Below are 15402 nucleotides of genomic sequence, written 5' to 3'. Positions count from 1 at the left end.
GTTTTCCCCTAGGTGAGAAAACTTGGACTTCGGAGGGACCACAAACACCCTGAAATTCACTCCACATCGAAAGTGTGTGTGCTGGGTTAGAAAATAAACGTCTCATCCTGAACCCCTTCTCTGAGCCAACAGCTGCTCAAGACAGACACCAACTCCTTCTGGGCCCCTTGGGAAATATTCTCAGAAACATATGGATGATTTTCACATCCCAAAGAAAGTGTCTTCCAGGCCAGGCGCAGTAGCCTAGTGCCTAAAATTCTCACTTTGCATGCAACGGGATGCCATATCAGTGCCAGTTCTAATCCTGGCAGCCCTGCTTCCCATCCAGCTCCAAGCTTGTGGCCTGGGAAAGCAGTCAAGGACAGTCCAAAGTCTTGGGATCCTGCACCCATGTGGGAGACCTGGAGGAAGCTCCAGGTTCCTGGCTTCGGATTTGACTCAGCACCAGCCTTTGCGGTCAAATGAGCCCCAACTAGAATTCATGCAATGCGTATGGAGGATAACCCACACGGGGCTCTGGCCATGACAATGACTCTGGCTTGGTCACCTGTAACAATCTTAGGGTTTTCCTTTAAAACAAATATTTAGGGGACAGTGTTGTGGCACAGCATCATTGTCACTCAGAGCATCCAGGTCCCGTCTGCTCCACTTCTGATCCCTGCTCCCTGCTAATGCATCTGGGAAAGTGACAGAGAGGGCAGACATCAGAAGGAGAGGGGACCGGAAGCGACCCTGGCCTCCGCTAGCATCAATTCCCCAAGGAAGGCTGCTCTCTGCCCTTGGGGTCTTTCTCAGTCTTTCAGACCAGCTCGAGCTCCAGTTACTACTGGCTGATGTCTAGCTCTTCCTGACTGCTAAGCTTCTACACCACGAGATGCTGGTCCCAGGCTCAGAGTCTTGTCTTACTGTTTTATGGCTTCTCTCTGCTTTGGAGACTCACGCAAGCAACCCATTCACAGCCCCTGTACCATTGACCCTCTTCCTCCATGCACTCAGCTGATGACAGATGTGAAATATTTGGGGGGATGGGGAGTAGGCTGGGATGCATGGCTTCCTACTGTACACAGAAGACCTGCTCTCCTTGGCCCTTTTCCCCTAAACAGTGTCACAACTATTGATGGAGTATTTGCATCCTAGGAGGTATTCCAAGTAGTCTGTGGATCATTTACAGGGGTTATGCATGGGATGTAAGTAAATACTATGCCACCAACAAACATTTAAGTGTTGTTTATTTTTGTTTTCTCTTACAGGCAGAGGGACATAGAGACAGATGGTAAGGTCATTTCACTGTTGGTTTACTCCCTCCTTTTTGGACAAGTCAGGAAATGTGCCAGGCTGAAGCCAGGAATCTGCGTCTCCCCTGGTGCTTCCCAAGGTGCAGGTGAGCAGGAAGCTGGATGAGAAGCCGAGCAGCCGAACTCCAACCAGCCATTCTGACGAGTGTGCGGGTGTCCTGAGTGGTGTGTTAATTTGTTTCCCTAATGCCCCCTACCCCTTGTCAGCCCTAGGCCATTTTAGATGAGGGACTTGAGCATGCTTGTATCTGTGAGGTTCCTAGAGTCAGTTCAGAGGCAAGCTCACAGGGGCTGGCATTGGAGTGTGGTGGATTAAGCCACCACCTGCAGTGCCAGCATCTCATACTTGGGCACTGCTTCTAGCTACCCATGAAGGCATCTGGGGAAAGCAGTAGAAGATGGTCAAAGTGCTTGGCCTCATGACACCACCCACCTGAGAGGCCCAGAGGGCATTACTGGCTGCTGGCTTCAGCTGGGGCCAGTCAGTGCCATGTGTGGTGGCCATTTGGGGAGTGAATAGAGGATTCTCTATCACTCTGTCAAATAAATAAATCTTTCAAAAGAATTAATTTTCACTTTCAACAAGCTAGGTGCCTTGAAAAAGTCACCTTTTAAGGAATCAACAGCCCCGGTGGCATGTGCCACAATCCCCTGCCCTCTGCCTCTTACAGGGAAGGCAGGTAGTCATGCAGGACCTGTTAATCTGCTGGCAAAGTGCAGGGTCTGTCCCTTCGCTGGCAGCAGGTGGCCTGTGATCTGCCCTTGGGCAGCTCTCTGAAGGCCCCAGGACAGAAAAGTCCAGGACTCAAAGTTCCTGGCGGCATGGGCATCAACCTGCCTTCTGAGTGCCCTGGCTCCAGGGTCCCCGTGCTGAAGGGTCCAGCTGAGTGGGGCTTTCATCAGCCTCTGAGAGGTGGCGACAAGTGTCAGGGCAGGGTGCCTGCTGCCTGCTGCTCCTGCTTCTGCAGGCCAGGCACAGGGCTGGGAGGAGTGTGAGCAAGATTCCAGGAGCTTCTGGATGTTATCACTCAACTGTCTGGCCAGTGGGCTGGGGTGAGGCAGTGGCAGGGGGCAGACCGTGGCTGGAGGAAAGAGATAGACTCCCCCCAACCCAGCGTGGGGGGAGAGACTGGGAGGGGAGCTCCTGGAGGAGGAGGGGGAGAGGATGGGGGACTGCAGGGGGCTGGCTGCAAATGTGTGTCCTGCCCAGGCCTCATCAAGCGACAGCACCAGAGGGAGCAAAAGTCAGTGATGATATTTGTCTGGCAAAAGAGGCAGGGAGGGGCTTGCGGGCAACCTTCCCTTGAGAACAGTGAAGGAAGGAGGAGGGGCAGGGCTCACCCACTGGTCCACTTGAAGATTCCTGCTTCAAAACTAACCCTGATGGCTTGCAGACAAGTCGGCACCAAGGGTCATTTCTGGAGGCTGTAAGTGTTGTAGATAGCAGCTGTAGGGACAGGTGTAAATCTGTCCATGCATTCCTCCCGGTACCCCTCCCAGCTTTCTGCACCTGAAGCAGGTCCCATTTATTACTGCAAGTCTGCTCAGGAGACACGCACACGCTCACACACACACACACAGACGGATGTGCCTGCTCACAGCTAACGCTCTGCCTGCCCTGTGGGCACTTTTTTTTTTTTTTTTTAGTGTTCCCTTTAAAGTAAACTCTATCAGCTGTTTGTTAAAGCAAAGCAAACACAAGCCTTTGCAACAAGAGAAAAAAAATGAGGAGGGGGGAGGTAGAGAAAGAAAGAAATCCTTTTATTTGCAACCATGAAAACATCCCTTTTAAAATGCCTTTCTTGGCAGATGGGGGAGGAGGCGGGGTGGGTGGGGTTGAGGGCTGGGGAGGCTGGGAGGAGACCGAATGAGAGGAAAGAGGAGCCTGGGGTTTACTGAGCTGAACGGATGCGTTAGGGGGTGGGGAGATTTGCCCTTAGCCAGGCTCTCTCGCTAGTATCTAACCCTCCTCCTCGTCTTTCACCATCTTCTCCCCGTGGAACAGAAACCTGTTTTCCCAAGGTGGGGGTGGTGCAAGGCGGGGGACTGCTCTGCCTCACTCCCGCCTCAGCTCTCCCATCCCCCCCACACCATCCTTGCTCTGCAAAAGAAGCTCCTGGATGGCTGGGAGAATCCCAGGCCCTACCAGGCCCTACCACCAGTCAGAGCCCTCCCGGTGGGTGTGCGTTGGAGAGAAGAAGGGGCTTGCTGGAGAAGGTGAGGGAAAACAAACGGGGTGAGTCACCTGCGGTGGTCTCAGCCACACACTCCCCCACCTTCCAGCCCAGAGGCCAGGTAGAGAGCCCCCAGGAAACCTCTTCTGGAAGATAACTGATGTCCCAAGTGACTAAATGAGAAGTCTGCTCTGGTTTTCAAAGCCTTCTGCCCTCAGGGCTGGAGGCTGCTTAGGGCGCTGCAGGGTTCAAGCCAGTGCCTTTGTGATGTAATGGAAACTTTAATAGAGCTCTGAGTAACCCCCTTCCCTAACTCTCCCAGTTCCCTCCTTATCTTCCACTTTCTCCGCCTCGGGTGGTTTCTTTCTTTTGTCTCCTTCTGTCTCCTGGAATCCCCAGCACCTTCTCCTACTGTGCTTGACCTGTTCCCCACCCTGCCCCCCAGCCCGAACTGTTGCGTCTGCTGCGTCCTCTGTCTGTCTGCTTCTGTCACCGTCTGCTCCATCTCTTCTCCCAGCCACACCTTTCCCAGGGCCCCTGGGGAGTAGAAAGATCTCTGCCAGCTCTTAGAATCTGTCTATTCTGTTTTCTCGTCCTCTCTCTTCCCGACTCCATCTGGCTTTCCAACTGTACTTCCTCGTCTCTCTCCTTGCTCCCCAGCTCTGGGGCTGCGGAGGAGCAGGCATAGCTGCTGAATCCTCAGTACTCCCCGGGGAGGGAAACAGGGGGCTCCTAACGCTGACCAGGAGGTGGGCAGCTGTAGACTCCCCACCGCTAAGCCAGAGTGGTGAAAGTGCTGTGTACACCTGCCCTTGAAACCAGAAGCCCAGCAGAGCTCCACCCAGAAGCCAAAAGTTCCTTTTCCTATGGACTGCAGCCGCCTCCTCATTTGCAGGGCTCATCAGTACCAGTACTGGGGGGGGGGGGGTGTCCCATCCAAGGACACACTCTTATCCTTACAAGACCTCAGGAAGTTTTTCTCCTTCACTTTAGCAGGTGGAGCAGAGTTGGTGAAAGAGGCACCTGATTGGACTATGAGTTACGAATCTGGTCGTGAGGTGCAGCAGGCTCCCTGAGTCTGGTGTAAGGGTCCCTCCCAGCTCTGAGACCCCAGAGATCCAGGAAAGGGGCACACAGGGTGTTGAAGACGTGCCAGGTAGCCTTCTGTGAGTGTATGTGCGTGCACACTTTTCGAGCATTTACCCTGATCCAGGCTTTGGGCTGAACAATACACACACCCCTTCTTACCAAGATCTTTCATAGCAGAACCTGTTAGCCCCATTTTCCAGGCGAAGGCCCCGAGGCTCAAAAAAGTGAATAAACTCATGTAAAATGCAGGGCTTTCCTATGCCATGTTGGGTTCCAAGCATTCATTAGGAGGTGTGCCTGCATTTAACCCATAACAGAGTCTCCCACCTGGCCAACGCCAGTAATAAGCTTAGCGGGGGTCACAGATGCATAGGGAGTCCTGGCCACGACTGAGGAGCTATGCAGGCATCTGCTGGCTGATTCCTGGGATATCATTGCCTTCTGAGGTCCACCAGGTTGGGCACCACACTTAGAGGAGCCTACGGTCAGGAAAAATCACTCGGTGAACTCCTCTCGGATATTCCTCTCATCTTCTGCGTGTGCGGGTGGACAGGAGCCCTCGCAGGAGAGCCGATCGCGACTTCCAGTCCCAACAACCCTCGGAACAGGAAGTAAGTCCCGGCCATTCGCCCTGACTCCTCCCCAGCCACCTTTGTGCGTCGCTTCTGGGGGGAGGGGTGCTAAAGGAGCGGGGAAACTGAGGCCCAAAGTCATCGTCTATAGATGCGTGTGGGCAGTTCGCCAAGCTCCGGCGTGCGCGCCAGGCAGGGCGGTGGCAAGCTGAACCCGCAGTTCCCGGTCTCCTGCGGTCCACCGTCCTCTGGCGCCTAGCGCGGCGCAGGCACCTAGGGACCTGGAGCAAAGCCGAAAAAGGAGAAAAAGGAATCCGCGCCGCTGTCACCGCTGGGGTCTCTCCTAGGACGCCATGGGGGCGCTTGGGGACCAGTTGCTGCAGGTTGGCAGGACAGGGAGGGCTGGAAAGCAGACCTGAGTTGTTCCAACCCGTCAGCGCTGGGGTTGGCTGCCCCCAGCCCGAAAAGAAAAGATTCACTTCCACCAGCGGGTCTGAACCAGGAGTCCATTCATGGAAAAAGAGATTGGTAGATGAGAGAGAAAAAGAAAGCAAAAGAGAGACAGAGGCAGAGAGACAAGGGCTGGAGAGAAATAGGAGACCCAAGGGCCCGGGGCCCTCAGCACTGCACGAGGCCAGGCAGTGGACCACCCTCACCCTGTCCACTCACATTTGGTTTCACACAGGCTGGGCAGGAGGACTCAGGGTCTCCCAGTGGTGACTACCCAACTTCTGGCTAGAGAATAAAACCTTCAGCCGCTACCCCCTTTGCTGTGTGACTCCAGGAAAGTACATCCACTTCTCTAGACACTGGGATCAGTCTCCTAAGGGAACAGCAGCTGGCCTTGGGCAAAGCAAGGCCTTGAAAGAATGAGTTTCAGTACCCAAGTCCTCCGGGCTGACCCGGACTTATTTTAGTCGGTGCTTGCTGGGGAAGAATGTAAGGTGAGACTGCATACAGCAGGTGCTGTATGCACCCTCATCTTTTGGTCCTTGACCCAGACCATTGCCCTGGGGTGGGTGCTGTACTGATTCTCTGTATCTCCCACCCACCTTGGGGGCTAGACTCCAAAGAAAACCAAGGCTGTCACCGCATGCAGTAGCTTCATCACCAAGCCACAGGATCCGCAGCCTGGCAAGCTAAGGTCCCACCCCTGACCCGGTAGCTGGAGTCCTCCGGGAAGGGGGACAGCTCAGGGAGAACCAGGGGAAGGCGATGGCCAAGGCCAAAAAGGCCTTGAGAAAAGACCGGAGAAAGAGGAGAAGGTGAGTGGGGGCTGGGAGAGAACAGGAAAGCTAGAACCAGGCTCTCCCGGCCCTGGGCTCAGCACAGCCAACCGTCCAAGCTGCGTCTCCCGCTGAGCCCCACCCGATCCGAGGGGAACACGGCAAGGACCTATTTGGTTTGCACAAAACCCTGCACACCAGGAGCCCCTGCCAGGCCGCTGGGGCTTGATTCATTTCTTGACTAATTAACTGGAAGCCACTGTTGCCCCTTCTTTCAGGACCCAATTAATTCACCGCGGGCGGTGGGGCAGGGGCTGTGGAGCGAGGCGCCCGCCTGAAGCCTCTTTATAAAGGACTGTCTGGACCATATTGATCCTAAACACACACAGAGACACATACACACATGCACCCGTGCACACAGGCACACGCACACCCAAGCAAACTTGTGATGCTTCCCTTGGCGCGCGCGCGCGCACACACACACACACACACACACAGAGTCTGAAATGATCTCGTCTTCTGAGTTCGGGGTTTGCCACATTGGTGCCCCATGCACACAGTGCTATTTGCTTCGTGAAGGAAAGACCGAAGGACCCAAGGCAAGGCCAGCCTCGGCTGAGAAGGGATTCCAGGGAATTGTTCCCGTTGGGATAGAGTATAGAGTGTGCACACCCACTGAGAACAGCAGGGACGGGTTGAATCCCAGCCCCTTTCAAATACAAGTGGGGTGCTTCCCCCCACCACACACACAGCCAGAACCCCACCCCCTCCCAGACTGTTGATTTGGAGGAATTGTTGAGCTGACATGATGTAGACGCCCCTTAGAACGCAGTGCCGCTCATCAAGAAATAACCCGTTTCGCAGGTGTGGACCTCGGAGCTCAGGCGGGCGGGCCCGCGCTCCACGATGCTGTGTTGGAGTCCAAAGCCAGGAGCATGCTGAACGAAATCACCCTGAGAGCTCGGACCACAGCGTGGCTGGGAGGTGGAACGGGGTCGGGAGAGAGCGGGAGACTGGCCCTGGTGGGCCCTGAGGCTTCTTCTCTCCTGATACCCCACTACCCCTCTGGTTCAGAAACGACCGCCCAGACCCAGCGCGAGCAACCTTCCCTTCCAAGACTTGTTGAGTGGAACCGGCGCGTGCAGCGTCTGGGAGTGGTCTCCGAGTGGTCGCCGACATCCGCATCGATTGCGCTGACTGCACGGTGGGCCGGCCTGCCGCCTTCATGGATCAGCCGGACGAAGCCTGGGGCACGAACAGGCGCCTGGCTCAGGCTGGCTGGCGTGGGAAGCTGCAGCGTCGCGCGGGAGTGGGGAACACGCGGCTGCCGCGAGCGGCTTCCATCCATCCCCAGGCCACCCGTAGGGGAAACCAGCTTCACACTCCACCACCCCCTTTACCAACTGCCATTGACTTATCTGGGGAAGAATCTGTTCTATTTGATACATAAAAATTACACCTGAATTAATTTATTGCAGTCACTCAACAAACATTCCTCTGTACCAGATGTGTTGGGAGCATTGAGGGGGTGGGGGGAGAAGGAGGAAATGAGGGGGTCAGTTTGCGGTGGGAGGGGGATCCTGTACAAAAGCATAAAACTCTAGTTCTTTGCTGTCACGTTACAACAATGTGCTTTGGCCCAGGCTCCCTAGCTGTCTACCTGCCTTCATACCCACTCTAAACAAGGTGAGTGGCGCTGGCAACCGGGGGTGAGCAGATCTGCAGGGTGTAGATGCAGACACCAGCCAGGCCATAGGGGACACTGCCAGCTGAGCCATCGGAGGTCTTCAAGGCTCGCGGAGGCTGCTTCCTTCCCAACCCCACCTTTCTGCTGGATTTTGGTCTTTCTGTTACAAACTTGCCACTTGAACTCGTGCCCTTCGCCATCCCATGCAGTCTTAACTTCCAATTTTCTTCCCTTTCAAAATGGACTTAATCTCTTTACTACGGGGGTGGGGCGGGTGGGAGGAGTTACACCAAGTGCCAAGCTGGAGAGGGGGGCGTCTCCCGTTGTCCAGGGGTCTCCACAGAGTCTGTGGCACCTAGAAGCCTCTTAATAATTCCTACAGGTCGGCTGTGGCTGCTCTTGACTGCATTCTGTCTCTCATCATTCCATTTGCTGGTGCAGTAAGTTGCAAACTGACTTTTGTTAGAGCACCTCAGAAGGGGCTGTATGGTTTTCCAGGGGAATGTCTTTGTTCCTGCCTTTCTCTCCTCCACTGGTCACTGGGCAGTTCTCCAAGCATTGCCATCCCAGACGGACTGAGCTCCTCGGCTTGCAGTGAGACCCTTCTCCTCAAGCTGCCTTCTTCAGAGGCTGGGCTCTTCCCAGCCACTCCAGGGCTGTAGCTTCATGGGACAAGATCCTGAAGACCGGGGCAGTGCCTGCTACCCAACACGAGTTGGGCCGCAGTATCCAGCGCAAGCCGGTAGGCCAGGTGCTATCGACCTGAACCGGCATCCTTTCAAATAGACACAGAGGCAGAGTCTGGTGATGTGGGCAGTGACCAGTTCCTGAGGGACCCCAGCGAACAGGGCGAGCAGCCTCTGCCCCCTCCCTCCCACGGGGATTCCCAACTCCAAGGACGACTCAATAAGGGCGAGCCACTTAGGACTGCCGCCCAGGAGTGGTCTTTTGCAGGATCCAGAGCTCCCTACAACCCCACGCACCCTTGCCTTCCGTATCCCCACTGCCTGTTCAGCTGTCCTTTCTAGATCCCCTCTCCCCGCCCCCCTTCTCGGCAAACCAGGTGGAGCCTTAGGAGGCAGGCGCGGCTGTGCCCTGAGAAGCCCCCTTCCCCAGCCTCTAGGAACAGCTTCGGCCTGATGGCGCGTTCAAAGCCGCCCCCGCAGAGGCTGCAAGCGGTCTCTTCCCCAGCCCGGCGCGAACCTCGGCGTTGCACATTTTCGCCGAGGCCCTGCGGGACGCACGGAGGACCGCGCGACCGCCAGCCGCCTCGCCCCCGAGCGCCATCCAGCGGCCAGACCGCAAGGGGACCTTCCGCAAAAGTTCAGGGCCAGCGCGTCCCTGAGCTAGGCGTGGAGGCTTCCGAGTGGGAAAGTGGCCCCTGGCTGCAAGCCAGCAGCCTCCGGGAGGCAAGGCCGCCTCCACGTCCACGCCGCCCGCGTGCTCCTCGGCCCGCTGAAAATCCGTGTGGGTTCAGCCAGCGTTCACGTCCCCCATTTTATTTATGCACAACGTGCGCACCGGACGTGTTCAAAAACAGGGCCGACCAAGTGCTTGCAGCACCGCCCGGGAATTTGGTGGTGGGATGGCGCAGCCCCTCCCCTCCCGTCCTGGCCCTTGCCGCGATCGTAGGAAGTCCTGCTGGTCCACGGCAGGAGCCCTGCTGGAGCAGGCGCGGGGAGTCCCTGCTCCACCATGCAATTAAGACTGGAAAACGACCTCCCCAAGGCCCGTTGGGCATCCATGCCCCTGGCACCGCGTCTCCAGGAGGCCACCTCACGTGTACCGAATTCTAAATGCATGGGGGGGGGGCAAGAAATAAAATAAGAAGCCCACGCCACTCTTCATATCCCCGGAATGTTATCGCTAATTTTTTGGAAAAGTGCCTGTGTATACACATATTACATATATTATTGAGCGGGTTAGTGGGAGCCTAAAAGCGGCGAACAACAGCGGAGGTGGGGGGCAAATTCTCCAATTCCCTGGTAATTTGTAACAGACCAACTTTATTGCTCCAAGAGAAAAGGAGTAACTGTGTAGCCGAAAAACAAATTTAACTCTGTCTGGATTGATCAAATAGGAGTCAGCCCGTGGGGGTGTGATTGCAAGTTGTTTTTTTTTTTTTAATCTGAGATTTAATTTCTTCTTCTGGGTTACTTGGAATGTCTATGTGTACACACTCGTACTCACAAGGAAGGTTCTGGAAGCATGCTGCGACTCTGTCGGGGAAGGAAGGCCATAGAACTGAATCTTACAGATGGACGCGCGCACACGGATCCGTGAGCTCTGCAAAGGAGGCCTTGGAGGCCGTGGCGCCTCTGCCCTCCGCAGCGAGCTGGGCCTGCGGCTGCACTTGCCCAGGGCCTAGCCCACTGCCATGCCTCTCCCCTTCCTGTCTCACCCCACATCTACAACTCCGAAGCTCCTGTCTTCCACCTTCAGGCTCCCTCTTTGGGTGGAAGTCTGCCCCGCTCCTTTTTCCAAAAGAAGAAGAAGAAGAAAAAAACAAAACCGAAAAACATAACCCATAGTGACATAGTGAGCAGGCCTTCTCTCGGCCAGCGATTCTCTGAGGAGAAAGCCCACGACAGGAGCAAGCGAACTTGACCATGGACGCCACCTGGCACTGTCCTTCCTTCCCTGATCTAACGCGAGAGAATCCCGGGTTCGCCCCACCGCCCTTTCTCCGAGAGGGACTCCAGGAAAGTTGGGGAAGGGGTGTGTGTGTGTGTGTGTGTGTGTGTAGTCGCTTAGAACGAAGAAACAAAATAAAACAAAACCAACTAACAAAACCCTGGGCATTATTTACACCTGCAGACTTCTGATGGCCGCCTTCAGTCGCAATGGGCTTCACTGTAAATTTTTTCCGCATGCCCCCTCCCACTCCCCGCACCGAACGTCTGGGTTTAATCACGCGCCCCCGCAGCACCCCAGCAGGGCCCAGCAGAGCCTCCCGCCCCCACCCCCACCCCCACCCGGCTCCAAGGTAATTACAGCAGCCCCCAGCCCAGCCCCCCCAGCCACGCCTGAGGTACCTCCAGACCAGACGCAGGCTAGTTGGGGGTGGGGTGGGGATTCTATCGTCTCAGGACCGGAGGAGCCATTTCGAAAAAGCAAACGTCCCCTCCTTCCCCTCCCTCCCCAGCCCCCTCCTCCTACTCCCCTTCCCCAGCCCCCCTGGGGCATCCACCCTGCGCGTCCGAAATCACACCAACTCCCTGTCTCGCAGTTTGGGGCTGACCTGAACTTGCTGCGCAAAAAGCGTACAAACTCACCCCTGCGTGCAAGGCGAGGGCGCTGCGTGACCCCGGCCTCCTCACCCGCTTCTCCCGGAGCCTCGTCCGCTACCTTCCCTGGGATCGTTTCTGCACCACCTCCGGAGCCCGAGACCACCGTGTCTCTTTCATTTTGGTACCCATCCCTCCCCGCCGGCCGGGGTTTGTCCTTTGCCAGAGGGGTGAGAGAGAAAACACGGGGGGGGGGGGGTAGCAGGGCTGCAAAACCAAGCAAAGACACAGACGCGGGGGAGGAGGGGGCAGGCCAAGGGATTCCTTTCCACCGTCAGAAATCGTGGCTTAAGTTCTCAAAAAAAGAAAAATAAATAAAAAATAAAAAGCTGCGCCGCGCGTTCCTCCTTCCCCCGGGAGCCCGCCTCGCCCCGCCCCAGCACCGGGGAAGGGAGGCAGGTAACCGGCGCGATGTTACCTGCCCGCCGTGAGCCCTTCCCGGGCCCTCGCGACCCAGGTTGGCCGCTCCAAGATCCCTTTGCTCCGCGCATAGCCCCCAACGCGGCATTTGGGGCACCATCCCCAGCCCCCGAGCATTGTGCCCGCCCCACCTTCGTGTGCGAGGTTCTGAATTGGAGGCCGGGGAGCACTCCCCCCCCCCCCCCCCCCCCCCCGGCTCGACCCGCTCGGTCAGGCCCGGATCGGCTCCAGGGAACTCGCAGCTTCCGCGTTGGGATTGTCGGGAAGTGGGGACGGTAGGTGTATCACCCTCCCACTCCCCTCCACCCCGCCCCACGCACACCAGACCCTAAAAGCAGCTCTTAGGGTGTCCTGGGCAGCCTCTTACAGCGGAGTGCGCCCTGGAGCCCGCAGCCCTCCCTTGGCCCCCTGGGTAAGCGCTTCTGCCAGCGGAGGCGAAGGCAGGTTCCCGGTCGGGGCAGGCCGGCCCTCTCCACAGCCGGAAGGATTTTTAGTATTTGGCTTGGAGATGAAATTCATCAGGGCCGGGAGGCCAGAGAAAGCACGCCGCTCAGGCGGACAGCCCTCCCGATACCAAACGTTTCTCTTGTGTCTAAGTTTTGTGTGTGCCGCTGCCTGCCTCTCTCTCTCTTTCTTTCTCTCTCTCTCTGTTTCTTCCCTTCCTCTAAAAGATAAACACAAGTTTTTTTTTCCAAAGGGGAGGAAGACAAACTCCCCCAGCTCTCCTCTCTCCAAAGGCCAAGCCCCAGACTCTTAACAGCCTCTGAAAGCTCCCAGGCCTGGACCTTCCCCTGAGCCTGCTCCGATGACTGGAGGGGAGGACGCAGTGGCTGGGTGTTTCTACAACATTTGGGACACTTCAGAAACACATAAGCTTTTTCCTGGGTCACCTGGAGGTTGAGGTGCTGGGGTGGGAAAGACAACCTCACTCAGAATAAAATCACTTCCTGGAAGCCTTGCTGGCTTTTCCGAGGGGCCACCCAGAGGAGCATCCAGGTCTCGCAGAGGGGGGGGTGGGGGAGGGGGGGTTGAGGGAACAGCTGCTCTACTCTTGTCCCAGTACCTGGGTGGCCCAGGGTCGGTGACCACACAATGTAGATCTGGTGCTTATTCCTAAGTTGGGTCAGAGCATTTACCCAGTGGCAGCCAGGCATGGAGTACACAGGCTCCCTAGAGTTGTTTGCCCCACACCTGCCACCAGATAGCCTGGAGAAGTTTGACCACAGCCCTGCGTCTTGGCCAGCTCCAGGAAAGGCTAGAACTCTCCCCCCTCCCATCACCACCACCAACACATGAACCAGGGAGGTGGGGGTGGACCAGCTTCCAGGCAACAGGGAAATCTGGAGGCTCCTAAATGCCCACACTCCTCATAACGCAATGTGCCCACCTGTAGAAGGCAAATCGCCTTTCTGAAGCCTTGGTACCCCAGGGATATGATGGCACCAAGTGGAACAGGATGACAGAGCATGTTAACACCTTCTGTTTTGGCTCTTCTTAACTGGGCTTGGAGTCCTTTGGGGACCCAGGGAAAGGCTAGGTGGCTGGCAAGGAGGGAGCAAGAGAGGAACAACCAGAGAAAAAGACAGAGAGAGAGAGAGAGAGAGAGAGAGAGAGAGAGAGAGAGTCTGGGCTCTGGCAGTGCCGGGGAGCCTGCTGGTGCTCCTGTCTTGCGCTGAAACCCAGTCCGGGAGACCGTAATAGATATGGGGGCTCAAATTGAGGGAACGTGTCCAAGGCAGCGAGCGGATGGTTAGTTCAGCGGATCTTCAGGAGCCGATCTTTCTCAGGCCTGTCATCTCTCCTGCCAGTAGCAGCCATTGAATTTGCCATGCCCTCTCAATTACAGACCTCCCTAGCCCCTCCACTCCCCTGGGATGAGACCCCACACCCCTGGCACTTTCACATCGCCAAGACTGATGGAAAGAACCCTCGGGCAGCAGCAGTTCCCTTGCCCCAGTGTCACCCTCCCAGCTGTGCGCAGGATGGGACAGCATCCCAGTAGCTTCTTCTTCCACCCTCTTCCAAGAGTCCCCTCAGGCTCCCCACCTCGCGAGCCCAGTGCCTGGCACACCACTGCCAGGTCATTTGCACTCTTACCTGTCTTAACAGCTGGGAAGAGGCCAGTGAAGGAAACGAGGTCGGGTCGGCGCATTGCCTGGGGTCAAAGTCAGTGCCAGCCTGTGCTGATTCTGGGTCAGATAAGAGAAGAAGGAAAAAATTTCCAGCCCCTTTCTTGTGAATTCATTTCTGCTAGACTAAGTAATGCCCACTGCATTATCTTGGGTTTTTTTTTTTTTTTTTTTGGTAATTGGGTGAAACACACACACAGACAGACACACACATACACACACAAAGAGAGCATTGAAAATGTAGATTGGCTTGAAATTAGGAAACCACAATTAGTTCCTCTTCCTGAGAGAGAGAGTGCGCGGGGGAGGGGGGGGGAAGCCCTTCACAGATGCAAAGTGCTGTCCCCAGACACACACAAACACACACTTACCTCTGTGACTTCCTTCCCAACTTATCTAAATCACTAGCTATGTGCAAATTTACCACTTTGCAGGGTGACCGGCTTTGATGAAAGCTAGGTGCTAATAAGAATAATATGGACAGTGAAATCTTTTCATTTCGCCTTTGCCAAAAACATATTTACATTAAAAGGAGGTATGATAATCATGGATTAAGTGTGTAATGAACGATGCTCTAGAAAGAGCATAAACCAACTGGCGCCAAAGTGAGCCTGGATACTAAAAATACCACTTCCCCCAGTGAGACAACTTTGACAGTCTTCCCCCTCGCACGCACGCTACAGACTCGTTCACTGAATTGCTCTGATCAATAATTTAGAAGGATGTCAGAGGACAGAGAAATATGCATTGCAAGAAAGCTCTGCATGCCTGGAGTAAGACGGAAGCTTGGAGTTGGGCTGCAGCGGCTGCCTTGTGACCGTCAACCCCTGCTGCTACCCAGGCGAGGAGCAAGGGGGCGGTGATGGACCCCAGGGGGATGCTCTGAGAGATTAGGGAGCCTGGAGGCAGCCCACTCTGGGGGAAAGGGTCACTTAGGAAGTGCTAAGAGGAGAAAGCAAAACTTCCCACCTAGACAGATGTGCCCACTCTCCTCTTTGCCTCAAGACATTTTATCTTTTCTCAGCCAAGGAAGCCAGGGGACCTGCTTTGTCTGCCTTGAGCCCCAGGAAGTAGGACCTGGAGTCTGTTGTAGTTACAGGACAAGATGGGGAGGGCTGAGGGGGGAAGAGGGGGAGGCTCCCAGAGACGTTAGAAAGATCAGAGCAAATTCAGAGAAAAGCTAGAGAACTGATTGAAATGAAGTGAGAAGAGAGGGACAACAAATGAGAAACTGGCAGGGCGAGAGGGTTTCCAGGCTGGGGCAGACAGGCAGACGAGGAGGCAGGAGACGCAGAAGAGAAGGGAAGATTAAGAAAGAGCAGAGTTCCGAAAGGAACTGGACAGAAGGACAGCGAGACAGACAGAAAGGGGGAAAGACAGCAACAGAAAGAACGCCGGAGATCTTGCACAGTGGGGATGAGACCTGGGTACTCTAAATGGTACTCAAGAGACTGTTGGGCAGGGGGTTTTGGGGTGGGCTGGGGCCTGCGGGTGGCTCCAGGAGAAAGAGCCAATCTCCAGAG

This window comes from Ochotona princeps, chromosome 29 (genome assembly GCF_030435755.1).
Source record: "Ochotona princeps isolate mOchPri1 chromosome 29, mOchPri1.hap1, whole genome shotgun sequence".
Classification (NCBI taxonomy): domain Eukaryota; kingdom Metazoa; phylum Chordata; class Mammalia; order Lagomorpha; family Ochotonidae; genus Ochotona; species Ochotona princeps.
This window is presented reverse-complemented; position numbering follows the sequence as displayed.